At 39.9% G+C, this 14,539-nt stretch overlaps 1 long non-coding RNA gene and 1 pseudogene across 1 annotated transcript in view; one reads left to right on the top strand and one right to left on the bottom strand.

Moving 5' to 3' along the window:
- LOC140643022 (uncharacterized) overlaps positions 1-7,856 on the bottom strand; it is a 31,056-nt gene extending 23,200 nt beyond the window's left edge. The window contains exon 1 of the long non-coding RNA XR_012039405.1: positions 7,563-7,856. This is a non-coding gene — a long non-coding RNA (uncharacterized lncRNA). The remainder of the gene's footprint in view (positions 1-7,562) is intronic.
- A 378-nt stretch (positions 7,857-8,234) lies between these two features.
- LOC140642200 (casein kinase II subunit alpha pseudogene) overlaps positions 8,235-14,539 on the top strand; it is a 30,922-nt pseudogene continuing 24,617 nt past the window's right edge.

Raw genomic sequence — 14,539 nt, 5'->3', positions numbered from 1 at the left:
GATTCACTGACAATAATATTGGATATAAATATACATATCAAACAGTCTTTCTGGTTATTTAGAATTCCTTTCAATCTAATTCTTGAAGAAGTTTCTAGATTGTCACAGTTTTTATCTATATTGAGGCTGATGAAATATTCCACTAGGAATAGGGGTGGGGTGGTGTTACCACTCTCTCTTTCCTTTTGCAGCTTTCCTGGAAGTTTTGGTACTATCCTCAGGCTGCAGCTTTCTTGCAGGAAGCTACTCTAAGCCTCATCCATGTTGTGAAGGTTAATTCAGCCAAAGGTAGGCAACAGAAGGCACAAAAATGCTTTATTAGGCACATACATATTACAAGCATACATGGTACAATACATCGATACATAGCACAGAGGATGTGTTATAAATCCCATAACATGCAACAGCTGGACGTATGAACCAAATGAAAATACCAGTGTCAAAACATATTTTGAGTAATTTACATAATTTATTTAAATTATTTTTATTTTCTAGTTATACATTAATATATTGCACATTCCTCTAAAGCTCCTCACTGGAGACCAACCTTTGACCTACATATCCATGTGATGTCTCTCCTTCCTGCATTGCAAGGTCATGGAAGACACAGTTTATTAATTTTTGCATCCACTGTGCCTCATGTATGTTCTTAGTACATTTTTTGGATGAATGAATGGGAAGCATTGGCATTTTATTTTATTGAAAATATCTAGTTAGGGGCGTCTGCCTTCAGCTCAGGTGAAGTTAGTTAAGCATCTGCCTTCAGCTCAGGTCATGATCCCAGGGTCCTGGGATTGAGCCCCACTTCAGGCTCCCTGCTCAGTGGAGAGTCTGCTTCTCCTTCTGCTTGTGTTCTCTCTCTCCCAAAAAAAATAAATAAGATTTTTTTTTAAAAAATAGAGTTAAAATTATTAATCTTTAATCAAATAAGAGTTCACTGAAAATAATGTATTTTAGGAGTAACTACTAAGGGACAGTATTGATTTTTCTCAATTTTTATTTGTCATTCCCTCATGGACATCATGTTATAGGGCATGACTAGAGCCCTCATCACCCCCCTGCCTAAGCCACTTTATGTCAGGTCCCATGAGCATTTCTTTAGAGGCTCCCGTTCTAGATTACTGTCTCTCTAGTTTTTTTCTCTGTACTGACTCACTGAGCAGAATATTATAATTTTCTTTTTCATTATACAAAGATAAGTATATTTTTATCTTAAATAAGACTAAGTATTCAAAGTACTTTCTAGAAATATTTCAATGTATATAAAATGAAAAAATTAATAGCACCAATGTGCTTTTTCAGGTAATTTGTCAGTTTACCAGTCACCTGTTTAGACTAGACCAGTCTTTAGGGTCCTACAGCCTCGGAAAGTACTGATAACAATAGTTAATAGCTGATACTCGGTGATTATTTTTCATGGTCATATTAAATGCTTTACAAGCTCTAGCATAGGTCCTGTTATTATTTACACTTTTCCTACACAGAAACTGAATCCCAGAAAATTTAAGTCACTTGTCAAAAGCAGCTTTTACACTCAGGATATCTGTTTCTAGAACCTGTGCTCTTAGATGTGTGTTCTCCTGTCTACTTTCAAAGACCCTTGTAGACTACTCCCCCCAGTAAACACCAATGAGAGGTGATGTACTCATCAAAATGTGCTAGCAGTTCTACTGGGAACAAGCTTCTGTTAGGCCAGCTAGAGTCTTCTGACAGGCTGAAGATGACCAACACATAAAAATACGGACTAAAACTAGCCTTCTGTCCAGGGTGCTGAATAAGCAATTGTTCCAACTGACAGTGGGAAAGTAACAAAATTTTAAATAACAAGTTCACTGAAAAATTTTTCATGTGTTCACTGGAATAAAGCCAGAATTTTGATTAGTAGCATTTTATTGATTCTACCCCTTCATTCACCAATAGGATACCACACCCCTCCAGATGGAGATACAGCTTTTAATTCTTTTTGTGTCACTCATTTCCCAACACAGCACAAACCACAGTATTTGGCACATTCTCAAATGTTCAGAGATGAATTATACATTTTTACTTTGTCTTCTTTAATTTCCTCTGCAGTCATGTTAAGAAGGGCTAGTATGTTCACAGAAAGTTCCTAACAATGAATTGAATGAATGAGTGATAAATGATTTTTCCAAAATCAGCTTTAAAACCCAGTTATCATAAGCTTGGTGAACCAAGTTAAAACTTTATTATTTATATATGAGTGTACATAAGAAAATCAACCACTTCTTCAGCAATGTAAAATAAAAATAGGCAGCCAGGGGCAGTCTCTTCAGCTCTTTGCTAACAACGACTATGAGGAAAACTGGCTTCACTGGAAGACGTGAGAAAATTACAAGCCAGGGTCGAGAGGGCAGATGCCTGCACAATTTTATATTTCTCCAGACAGTGGGTATTAGATATATTTATGGTCTTTCAGAGCAGAGTAGTCTGTAATGCAATTTTAGGTCATCTAATTGAGAAAGAAAAATGGGAAATGTTTTCCAGACATCTCTGCTTAAGCTTTCCCTGGATCCATGACATTTGTATCAATACAGGAAGTCATGGGGATAAATTGAATTTATAGACTTGTGAAGAATAAATCAATTTCCCATGGAAAAACCCTAGTACCAGAGCTTATACGTAAGCTTCCTCCTTGGCTATTTTTATTTGTACTTGCTTAGAGTGTGGTACAAAAACAAAGAACTGTGACATGTCTAAATGAGTCATTTTGAGCAGCAGAACCATTTGAGAAATTTTTCTCTAATAACGGAACTTTCCTATTTCTACATTTGCTTTGATTACACAGCAAGCTATGGAATTCCAATAACACTTGTTTTTTTCAATCACTTGTAAGATAGTGAAATAGGACAAAGGAAAGCATTTTTAGTCATTTGTCTTTGTAACATAAGTTCACCTTCCTTCTTATATTTTTCTCTTTAGAGTAAAAGATGCATTTGAAAATATTGAGAAATTGTGATGGTTTAGAGAGACCCATATGTGAGAGACCCATCCAAGTGACTAAAACGAGCAATGTTCACATCTTAAATAAATAAGACATTTTTCCATGGTGTGCCAGGAAAGGTTGTAGCAGGAAACAGATGGTCACTCTCATGAGCAAATACAAGAAGTTCAGTGTCAGGATCAGTGCCTACAATGTGGGTTCAGAGGAGCCTAAGAAGAAGGTGGTGAAAGTCACCAGAACTCTCAACAGCTGTAGGTCCTAAGGGGCAAGAGAAAGGGCTGAGATGCCACAGGTTGTCGCCATGGGAGAGCTGAGTGCAAGAAGGCAGGCCATGGCCAGACTCAAAATGCCCCAGAGAGGTGGGACAATATGCCCCCTCCTCTCTGTCTGTCCCCTCTGCAGTCTCTCACTGGTACAAACACAACCAAAAATTGACAAGTAAAAGGTAAAGGTAATTTGTCCAAGAGTGATCCATGCAGACTGATCTCTAAGCAATATAGCAGGTCACCTTCTAGTTCCATGGAAAGCTGCTAGAGCCCAGTGCTTAAGGCCACATTTCCTGGATAACCTCATGGCTTGGGCTCCCAAAGCTGGTGCTCCTCTAACACATGCAAACACTCAGCTGAAAGGCAAACACCAGAGTCAAAGTGTTCGGCACATTGTGCATCTGAACAGATCTGTGCTTCCCTAATCATGCAGCTAAAAATGCCACAACCCAAGGTTTTATTACAACATCCAACCCTGTTAGACTTCCGAGTATTGCTCAAGAAAGGATGGAAAATGAGCATCCATACTGGTCCTACTGATGTCATCTTCCTGAGTTTTCCCTATCAGGGCCTGATATGGGTGCTGTCTCATCATTCACTTGTTTGCAGTGAGTAAGGAAGCTAGGTTAATACAATGCAAAGAAGTCAGCCTCCACACACACAAGATGGAAAAGTGTGCAGATTTGATTTGGAGGGGTGGGCTGAGCTGTGCCAGACACTATACTGGGTTTTAGGGTCTCTCTCTCTCTTTCTGTCTCTTGAGTTCCACCTATAACTTATTTCACCCTTGTGGCAGCACTGATTGGGGCTGAGGGAGAACAGTGTTGATTAATTGATTTTTGTCCAACTCTGTTAAAGAGGGCGAACTTCAAACTTTCCATCAAATTTATGTTCAGCAAGTTTTCAGGGAATTTTAGGCATGTGCTCCCTCTTCTGCTGAACATAAGTCAGGAATAGCAATATTAACAATTGCATTAATAGCCATCATGGCTACCACTTATAAATTTTCTGTATGTGCACAACATATTTCACATTTTTCATTTAATGTTCTCAACAACCTTCATTTCATATTTTAAGTATGAAAAAATGGAAGCTTTAGAGAAGATAAGTAACGTGCCTCTATTCACACAACTGGTAAGTGGCAGAGCGTGCTTCAAATCTAGGTTCAAACTCAATTACTAAACTATACTCCAGCACACTAATTGAAGGATTTTGTTTTTTTGTTTTTTTTTTAATTTTTATTTATTTATGATAGTCACAGAGAGAGAGAGAGAGAGGCAGAGACATAGGCAGAGGGAGAAGCAGGCTCCATGCACCGGGAGCCCGATGTGGGATTCGATCCCAGGTTTCCAGGATCGCGCCCTGGGCCAAAGGCAGGCGCCAAACCGCTTGGCCACCCAGGGATTCCAATTGAAGTATTTTGAAATAGCACTGACCTTGAAGCCAAAAGACCTTGTTCTTAGCCCTGGAGACAAGCAGGTGACATCCAGGTGTCTGAGGCCATGTGTGAAGGAAAAAAAGTATGGAGGCCATAAGATGTTGAAACTAAAGAAATCTTTAGAGACGTGAAGTCCAGTTGTTTGTTTGGAATATCTGTCTTCATTTCCTGATATGATACCTGGGAACCTAGAACCCTGACACCAAGGCTTCTGAGCCAAGCTAGCATAGATGCTTCTAGAATAGCGAGGAGATACATGGCCCAGCATCACTGGTGACACCGCAGTCTGCAGACACTCTTGTCTCTGAGAAAGGAAGTATGAAGCAGTATAGACACTTTTCTCAGTTTCTGCTAACCATTTTACCCACTAATCACCCACACAATTAATAGAAAGTGAGACCCCTACCATTTCCCTTTAACTGATATTGTGACAATAATACAGAGAGATTAGGACCCCTGCATGCATGCATCTCTGAACCTCAGCATAGATGCCCAATCTCTCTACATGCACATCTTCATTTATAACATGGTGATGACAACACCTTTTCTGTTCTACCTCAGGACTAATATAAAGATGGAACAAGAGAAGGTATGTAAAGTCTAAAACACACTAAGTTGTAGGTCTCTGATCAAATAGTTCATATGTATTACGGCCTTGCTCTGTGCCCGGCATAGTGTTGAGAGAGACAATGATAAGGATTGGAACTGTTAAAAAAGCCTTGAAGTCTTTAAGAAAGAAAAGCTATTCCTGCATAAAATGGGTGCTTAATATAAACTGTCTTCCCATGCTAAATGAATTTGATTTGTTGCTCACCTCCCAGTGGGCTCCTGAATGGCTGCCCCATATGAAACAGTTTCAGGAGACCAGCTGTGTAAAAAGATCAGAGTTCTGTGATATCATATCTCCTGGGGTCAATATGCTCCCCTATACTTTTAATGGGATGTCAATATATTTCACTTCTGACTTTAGTAGTCTGACTTGTGACCAACATATGGCTATCCACAATTACTTAGAGGAATATCTAGAAATACAAGGGCCACTGAAACAGGCTGTGTTTGGAAACTATGAAACTCAATGAGTTTCAATACTGTGCTAATTCTCAGGAGAGAAATTGCTCATCCAACTCCACTGATTAAATCCTGCTGTTTATTTAAAGATGGACATTAAACTTTTGGGAAAGAAATAAATGATTAAAAATCACTTTAAGTTTCCAAGCCATTCACAGCAGAGTAATGACTACAGCTATTTCTGCTGTCTATTTTTAATCAACTCTTCATTTTAAAACTCATTTTGCTCTGATTTTTGTTTTAAAAAACAGACACCATGGATCATGTTGATTTTCTAGACTACAAATCCATATATGTTAGGGGAAATTTCTTATTGAGGAGCATTGAAGATTGGATCTCAATTAGCTGGCAACCGGAAGGACTGTTGTTTTCATTATATTCAAGTAACTGAGCGACTTTCCTTTTAGCAAGTGGCACAAATCCCTCTAAGCTTGAGTTTTATTATTATTTAATGAATGAAGGAGAGGAGCCAGATGATTTGTCGGTTCTCTTCCATCCCTGATAGTGTTGGGCTCTAGGATTCTTCCAAGACTGGCTAGTTTTAGTCAACAGAGAAAGCAGCAGAGATAACTAGAGTAGAATCTGTGGCAGTGTGATGTCAGTTGACCCATGACAGTGTGTTTCTCTGTGCGCGGGACTTTCCTGGAAGGTGCTATACTGACTTGTGCTCTGCTCATATTTTTGTAGTTTTTGCATGTTTGGTGGCTCCTCTGCCTCTCTTTGCCCCATTAGCTCAGTGAGGTCCAGAGAACCTGCAGCCAGTTCTTTCCAGCTGAGACCTCTGAGGCACAACTGATGACAAAAAGTCTGGATTCATCCACAGAACCACCTCTCTGTGTCTGCCCCATTGCACAGGCTTATGCCTGGGTTCAGTTGAGCAGCATGTGGTAAAACACTCTGTGCTTATGAGGGGACAGCCTCCTTGGGAGAGAATTGTTACTAGCCCCCTATTGACCAAAACTTTAGTATAATTTCTCTTGGTTTTTTTTTTCCAATAATAATAATAATAATAATAATAATAATAACCCAAGTTTTCATCTGTCTTTCCTTGATAAATACTTATTGTCTTTTCTAATTATATAATTACTGCCTTAAGACTCCTTATGGGCTTATGTATTATGGATGGAAAAATATAGTTTCCTGAAAAGAAGGGATGTGGAAAGGAAATGAAACAAGACCTCTCAAGGTTGTGCTTAAGGCACAGGAAACTGACTTACAGGCCTGGGTTGGGGTTTTGCTTTGTTGTGGGAGGTATGCAGAGTTTAAGAAGGGCCTGAATTATCCTGGAGCAAGACAGATCCATTTTGGAGGCCACAGTGAGAGGTAAAAGAGGTGGAAAAATGACATCAAGAGCCATCCCTTGGAGTAGTTCCTTCAGTTCCCATTATGAGGCTTGCAGGGTGATTCCTCTTCTTCATGAGTCCATGGTATCCTTATAAAATTACTCATTTGGTGATATGTGATAGAGTGGGTCTATTATTCAGACTTCTTGAAATATACACAGGATACAAATAGAGGCTACTTAATGGATAGTAGCTCATATGGTTACATGGTTGTGCCCATCATTTTCCCTAGAATTTAACCTTTGGAAAGGAGGATTGTGTCATTCAGTCAGTTTAATTGGCTGAAAGGGAATTGTAATGCAAACAAAGGGAGGGGTCAATTATTCTAGGAATTTGCAACATGATTTGATTAAATACATAAGTTACAGAAAATAGGGCTACCTGAGCATTTTGCTGTGGAACTACTGTGACTGTGGAAATAGACATTATAATCATAGGATGGTAAAAGAAGACATTCATTCAACATATAACTCATGCATACTTACTTTGTGGCAGGCACCGTGCCAAGCGCTGGGTATCAGATTGAAGAAGCACATGTGCATGTTGCCCCCTCTCCAAGTGTTCTCCGCCAGAGAGACACACACATTGAATAACTTAATTACTATTCTAAAAAGTGCACAAATAATTAGAAAGAATATCACAGGGACATCTGCCTTAGTCTAGGATATCAGGGAAATTTCTCTGAGGAAATAATATTTAGCTCAAATCTGATGGTTGGGAAGAGATAATCAATCTACAAGAAAAAGAAGAGCAACAAAAAGAGCACAAATAAAGGCCCTGAGGTAGCAAGCAGGAAGACACAGTCATAGAACGGAACTGGGAGAACAAAGGAAAGAGGGGGGTGGGGTATTCAAGAACTTAAACTACTTAGTCCAAAAACTAAGGTGAACAACTTACCCCAGTTTGTCTTAGATTTTCCCAATTTCACAACTGAGAGTACTACATCCCCAGAAACCCCTCTATCTCAAGGAAATAGGGACCAGTCTCCCAAGACCATCTGATTTTAAGGCTGAGAGGCCCAAGTGTTGGGACCCTCCTCTGTCCTGGGTACACCAGGACAACTGGTCACCATACTTCATGGTCATAGATAACCATCAGTGGAAATGGTACACCTGATTTGAGCTATAGGTGATGGGCCTTGACTGGCTGAGGGAGCAATGCCCAAGTATGTGATTTGCACAACCGAGTGTCTAAGGAGACCTTCCACTGAGACAAGAATGAGGAAGGAAGTCCGTTTGGGAAGTGAACAATCACAAGCTCAGTGTGGATATGCGAGGTTGAAGGATCGGTGTGTGTCTTCCTGATCATGGGGCTTACTAAGTATCTGGAACTCTGGAAAAGCTCCTGGGTAGTCTGGATCTGTAAGGGAGAATCTAGAAAGGAGATAATTACCTGAGAATTATCAAATAGTAGCTGAAGCCTTTGGGAATGATTGAGAAAAACAAAGGAGATTGTGGAGGGGGAAAGGAGTTAATGACTAAGGCTGGAGTAACTTTAAAGTTTGAAGATTTAATAAAGGTGGAGAATTAAGAAACAGGCCTGAGGAGATACTGTCAGAAAAGCAGGAGGGAAACAGAGCAGTTGTCATGGAACAAATGGCTTCCAGGAAAGAACAAAGGAAGGATTGATATTTTGTCCAAAAGGAGCCTCAAAAACCACCACTGACTTTTACAAGGTAGAAGTCATTGTTAAAACTATTTGTACTTTCATAGCCAAAATTATTAATTATACTTTCAAGTATAAGTTAATAATATCAATTCCTGGTGCATATGAACCATTTGGACCCTCAAAAAAGTAACAGGTTGCACCGAGGAAGGAAAAAATTATATATATATATATGGTTTCTACTCAAGGTACTTTGATTGTGCAAGGCATATTAACTGCAAACACTGCAAAAATGCAGTGATTTTTCACAAATATACAGAAAATGCCTCATCTTACAAGAGGTATTACACTAGGGATTTAAAACAACTGTTTCAATAAAGAGTCAGAAGTAAATATTTTAGACTTTGAAACCCAGAAGTCAAAATCAAGGTTATATGCAGGTATTATTATTTAACAAGAGAGAAAATAAATTCTCACAAACGTTATTTGTTTGCTTGTTTGCTTATATGTGAATTAGTTTTCTGAAAACAGGTCTACCACGGGGTGCCTGAATGGTTTAGATGCTTCAGTGTCTGCCTTCAGCTCAGGTCATGATCTCCAGGTCCAGGGCTTGAGCCCCACATTGGGCTCCCAGTTCAGGGAGAAACTGCTTCTCCCTCTCCTTCTGACTGCCACTCCCCCAGCTTGTGCGCGCTCTCTCTCTCTCTCTCTCTCTCTCTCTCTCTCTCTCAAGTGAATAAATAAAATCTTAGCAAAAAAACAACAAAAAACAAAAAACAAGTCTACTAGTAAAAAGAATGATTTGGGGATAGAAGGAAGTTAACTTAACTGAGGTTCAAAGCTAAGGTTCCAGAAGCAATGCTGCCACTTTCCCTGCAGTGTGAAGAAAACAGATGTGAAACCAGGTCTTGCCTACCAAGGCTTTGGAACCTGGGGGCTGCCAGATATCCAAATGTCAAATCCAGCTTTGTTGGCCATCCTGTCTGACACGTTGGACCCATGCCAACATTGACATTACAAATAATGAAAAGGTTGTTAAACTTCTCAACCCAATAAAGACAAAGAAAATCAAGTGTGAAATAAAAATTTTGAAGAATTTATGAGGCGATCCCAACATCACCTCACTGGCAGGCATTGTGAAAGATTCTGTATCACGAAGCCCACTTCAGTTTTTGAACACATGAATAACACAGACTTCAAGCAATTGTACCACTGTTAACAGACAATGATACTTGGTTTACGTGTATGAGATCCTGAAGGCCCCGGAGTATTGTCACAGCATAGGACAATACTTCATGGGAAGTGAAGCTCCTTCATGTCATGACTGGTCATGAGCACAGAAAGCTATGGCTAACAGACTCTGGATTGGCTGAGTTTTACCATCCTGCTCAAGAATATAACATCCAAACTGTTTTCTGATACTTCAGAGGTCTTGAGCTACTGTAGACTATCAGATGTATGATTCTACAGAGGTTGGATAGGTAGAGCTTGGGTTGTATGTGGCAAGCATGATCTTCTGGAAGGAGCCATTTTTCCACTGACATAAAATTACATTCAGTCAGTGAAGATAGCCTAGGTTCTGGGGTCAGAAGATTATATATGTCATATGACTACACTGACAAATATAACATGGAATTAGACCCACCTTTCAATGATATCCTGGGCAGATGCTCCTGTAAGCAATGGGAACAGTTTGACCACAATGCAAACCAGCAGCTTGTCAGCCCTGAGGTCTTCGATTTTCTGGGCAGGCTTTGGCAATCTGCCTTCAGTCACCGCTTACCACAAGACAGGCCATAGATCACTCCTATCTCCATGCTGTTGTGAAGGACCAGGCTTGAATGGGCTCATCTAGCATATGAATGGGCTCGTCTACAATGGATGGGTGCAGTACATCTGTCAGCAGTGCCAATGTGACATCATGGATTTCTTTAGTGCCAGCTGCTTCACCCCCTCGGGCCTCTAGTGTGCTCACCAGTGACTATGGCTGCCAATCCCCCTGGAATGCCTACTCGTGGCACTCATGCCCAGCAGGAATGGCGCCCTCTAGCTCCTGATCCCTAAACAGAGGTAGAGAGCCCATTCTTTCTCCATGCAGCTTTTGCCTTGTAGGGAGGGATGAAATACTTCAAAAGCACCTTATAGGGGAAAGGATAAAAAATGAGTGGGAAAAATTAGAGAGGGTGACAAAACGTGAGAGACTCCTAACTCTGGGAAACAATCAAGAGATGGTGGAAGGGGAAGTGGGTGGGGGGATGGGGTGACTGGGTGATGGGCACTGAGGTGGCACATGATGGGATGAGCACTGGGTATTATACTGTATGTTGGCAAATCAAACTCCAATAAAAAAATATACATATAAAAAAAATTTAGGGACAGCCTGGGTGGCTCAGCGGTTTAGCGCCGCCTTTAGCCCAGGGTGTGATCCTGGAGTCCCAGGATCAAGTCCCACATCGGGCTCCCTGCATGGAGCTTGCTTCTCCCTCTGCCTGTTGTCTATGCCTCTCTCCCTCTGTGTGTCTCTCATGAATAAATAAATAAAATCTTTAAAAAAAATTTTTATAAAGATGTATAAAATTAACAATAGGCCAATAATTAATTGCTGCAGAAAGGCCATTGGCAGAGAAAAAGAATATTCATTAATTTTATTGGTAAAAAGACACATTTTAAAATCTGGTTTAAAAAGTTGAAATCTAAAGACTTTTGATGAAGATTAAAATGTCACAAAATTAATTCATTAAACAAATTAAAATAATTTAAAATTTTAATCCAAATTGATTTAATGCTCCCAATAAAGAAAAACTAGTACATTGTTTTATGATTTAGGGTTTAAAAAAAGCACCAAGTCTGAGCCATTGCTTGTGGACTTATAGTAGTTCAGATCATTTTTAAAAATTACAAAGGCTTATTTTTTTCTTAACTCAAACTTTTTATAACTCAAGGATCCTCTGAAAAATGACCTACCATTTGAATACTTCATAGACAAATTTTTTTTCTTCCTTTTAAATTCAATTCCTCATCACTAAAGGACAAAGATAAATCAGCCTCAGTTTCCATGACTGCATTTGGGTGGAGATTACTTCCCACATTCACCATTGTGCCCCCATCATCCCATATTTAGGGTGGTTTGTTTCTCATGCTCTTCTCTGGAAACTACAAAAATGCAGCATCTTCAAGAGAGATGGGAAGAAAGGAGGAAGGAAGGACCCAACCAGCAAGAGCAGTGTACTGCTAGCCACTTACTATCACTGTCCTCCAAAGGTGCTTTGGTGGGGTTGTCCTGATGAATCTATCGGGAATAAACCTTCATTCATTTCACCAAGCTGTCAAAAATCTACCCAAAGAGTAGACAGGACCTGAAAACTTCTGTTCAGTAGTAGGAATCATGTCTTATTGATCCATTCGCTAAATCCAACTCACTTATAATTTCAGTTTCAATTTACTTAAAAAATTTAATACCTTCCCTCTCAGGCTCCTTGCCTTGGTCCTATCCACTTTCATCTCCCATATATACAGCTGGTAAGAGGGGGGAAGGCAAAATCTTTTTCAGTTTTGTCTGATTTAGCTATTTTGAATTGTTACTGGGCATAGCATAATTCTTTTTACAAAAGAAACAAATTACAAAAGAGACATTGTCTATGTAGGCTTCAAGTTAGTAATGCTTTAAGATCTAATAGAAGATGTGGCAACTCTGAAGTTCATTTTAAGCTTCTTGCCTTCTTTTCCTCCTATCCTCCCCTTCCCTCACAGCCATCCAGTGGCAAGTCCTGCCCCCTGGTCCTGTAAATGCATCTGACAGGTAGGAGCAGAGCCGCTACATCCAGTGAATGGGAAATGGTAGCCCCTTGCTGTGCTACAGTGAGGCAGGGCTGTGAGAAGAGAGTTTTTAGTTTTCCCCTATGCATGAAAGTCCTTCATATGTGAAATTTCTGTGTTGGAATTCCTTGGTGTAAAAACAGGTTTGATTTTATTACCAAGAAGAGGTGTAAAATCCCCATATAAAGGTTTCACAAGGTGGGTGTCTCACACTCAACATCTGAAGAGCCTGTGGTCCTGTTTTGTGGAGGCCCCCTGCAACACCCATATTTACACAATTCTGGCTCCACCCGCAGTACCAGGAAGGGCTAACGCGCCTTTAAAATCACCACAGCCAAAATATCTCTAGGGATTAAGTATCCTTCACTGTTTTACTTTGTGTCTCAGCAGTGCCAGGAATTGAGGATGGAATAGTCGCCAGTTCTTGTGTGTTTGTGTGTGTACAATGGATTTTCCATTGTAATTCAACAACCTAAGTTTATCAGGTACTTTACTGAGTGAAGCCTAGCTTTCTAAGTACAATATCATAACAGCTCTGTATTTTCTGCCATGATGTGATTAACAGAGCTGCTGGTAGGAACTAGGAGAAATTCTTCCAACGTATTTGAAGGCCTGAAGTCTTAGATCCTTTCCCCTCCCTACCTTTATAAATGTGAATTATATTACAGGTTACAGGTTTAACAACCCTTCTTAGCTCTAAAAACTTTATCAAGGTGGTAGCTTGAGTAAATATAATGGTAAACTTTACAAGAAGCTAAAGCCTCATTTTAAATTCCTTCTCAACCAAAGGGAAACCATTCAGACTGTGTGGCAAGATGATTTTCTTCCTTTTGGCCCCTTATGGTGGATATTTCCTGGTCTCAACCTGTTTATGTCCTAGAATGCTGTGGTAGCTACCATGTTGAATTGTGCATAAGCTAAAAGCAAGGGATGTGCCAGAAATGCAATATGTGATTACCTTTGCACTGGATTGGAATTTGAATGAGACACTTGGGGTTAATGGAGTCTTTCTTTTGAGGTGGGAAGGAAGGAGAGTCAATCAAGACTTCACAACCCACCTTTGTAGCTCAGAGAATCTAGGTGTGGCTGAGGCTGATATGGAGTGTTTTGGAAGCTGGATATCCTGACCTTGCAAGAAATTGAAGGTGAATGCAGAGGACTCTGACATGCCACTCAAGAGCCTTTTAAAACATGTATGTAGAGGGTTTTTAAATATTACTTAAGAAGTCACTCAAGAAGCATGAAAAAAAAATAAGACCCAACTCCCAGCTGGGTGAATGCCAGGGGAGGGGTGAGGGCTGGGGCAAGGTTTTATAGAATAACAACTTTTAAAAATAAATAAATAAATTCTAGTCAGTTAACGTACAATGCAATATTGGTTTCTGGAGTAGAATTTAGTGATTCATCACTTATATAGAACACCCAGCACCCATCATAACAAGTGCCCCTCTTAATACCGATCGCCCATCTATTCCATCCCTTACCCACCTCCCTCCATCAACCCTCAGTTTGTTCTCTATCATTATGAGTCTCTTATGGTTTTCTTTCCTCTCTCCTTTCCACCCTCCCTCACAGACGTTCATCTACTTTCTATAATTCCACATATGAGTGAGATCATATGGTGTTTGTCTTATAGAGTAACAACGTCTGTGTTCTTGTAAACTATCTCATCGGTATCCCTTGTATTGGCACACTATTTCTCAGCTCTACCCTGTGTATGCCGTGATTAGATGGTAGGAAGTGGAATGCCAATATAAAACAGCTGTTTTGGCCTAAAGGTTACTCTAAAAGATTTTTAAAGTATTTTTTAACTTTGAAGTGGTCTTTTTTTTTTTAAGTATGAAATCAGAAGTTCCCCCTCCCCTGCCTGATTTATTAGTTGAGAGATCCCTTGAGCTTATGCAGAAGAGTAGGAATGTGAATGTGTGAGGGCCCCAAGTGTAAAATGTCCACATTTAGACTAGTATAGTCAAGACTGCTTTATGAGAAGATGAAAATTTCATCTACAATATGACTCGGAAAGCCTTGGACTCCAGCTCAC

Source organism: Canis lupus, chromosome 11 (genome assembly GCF_048164855.1).
Source record: "Canis lupus baileyi chromosome 11, mCanLup2.hap1, whole genome shotgun sequence".
Lineage (NCBI taxonomy): Eukaryota > Metazoa > Chordata > Mammalia > Carnivora > Canidae > Canis > Canis lupus.
The sequence above is the reverse complement of the archived record's forward strand: the minus strand, read 5'-3'. Positions and strand labels throughout refer to the sequence as shown.